Below are 1,246 nucleotides of genomic sequence, written 5' to 3' on the forward strand. Positions count from 1 at the left end.
AAGATATGACGCTGGAAGATGAGCCCCTCAGGTCGGAAGGCGTCCAACTTGCTACTGGGGAAGAGCGGAGGACAAGTACAAGTAGATCCAGAGCTGATGAAGCGGCTGGGCCAAAGCCGAAAGGACGCTCAGTTGCGGATATGCCTGGAAGCGAAAGGAAAGTCCAATGCTGTAAAGAAAAGTATTGCATAGGAACCTGGAATGTAAGAACCATGAACCTTGGTAAGCTGGATGTGGTAAAAAATGAGATGGCAAGAATAAACATTGACATCCTAGGCATCAGTGAACTAAAATGGACAGGAATGGGCGAATTCAGTTCGGATGACTATCATATCTACTACTGTGGGCAGGAATCCCGTAAAAGAAATGGAGTGGCCCTCATAGTCAACAAAAGAGTGGCGAAAGCTGTACTGGGATGCAACTTCAAAAATGATAGAATGATCTCGATACGAATCCAAGGCAGTCCTTTTAACATCACAGTAATCCAAGTTTATGCACCAACTACCAGTGCTGAAGAAACCAAAATTGATCAATTCTATGAAGACTTACAACACCTCATAGAAATGACACCAAAGAAGGATGTTCTTCTCATTATAGGGGATTGGAATGCTAAAGTAGGAAGTCAAGAGATAAAAGGAACAACTGGCAAGTTTGGCCTTGGAGATCAAAATGAAGCAGGGCAAAGGCTAATAGAGTTCTGTCAAGAGAACAAGCTGGTCATCACAAACACTCTTTTCCAACAACACAAGAGACGACTCTACACATGGACATCACCAGATGGGCAACATCAAAATCAGATTGATTATATTCTCTGCAGCCAAAGATGGAGAAGCTCTATACACTCAGCAAAAACAAGACCTGGAGCTGACTGTGGCTCAGATCATCAGCTTCTTATAGCAAAATTCCAGCTTAAACTGAAGAAAGTAGGAAAAACCACTGGGCCAGTAAGATTCAATCTAAATCAAATTCCTTATGAATACACAGTTGAAGTGAAGAACAGGTTCAAGGATTTAGATTTGGTGGATAGAGTACCTGAAGAACTGTGGATGGAGGCTCGTAACATTATACAGGAGACAGCAACGAAAACCATCCCAATGAAAAAGAAATGCAAGAAAGCAAAGTGGCTGACCAATGAGGCCTTACAAATAGCGGGGGAGAGAAGACAAGCAAAATGCGAAGGAGATCGTGAAAGATACAGGAAATTGAATGCAGATTTCCAAAGAATAGCAAGGAGAGACAAGAGGGC

The sequence above is a fragment of the Lacerta agilis genome, chromosome 18 (genome assembly GCF_009819535.1).
Source record: "Lacerta agilis isolate rLacAgi1 chromosome 18, rLacAgi1.pri, whole genome shotgun sequence".
Classification (NCBI taxonomy): Eukaryota; Metazoa; Chordata; class Lepidosauria; order Squamata; family Lacertidae; genus Lacerta; species Lacerta agilis.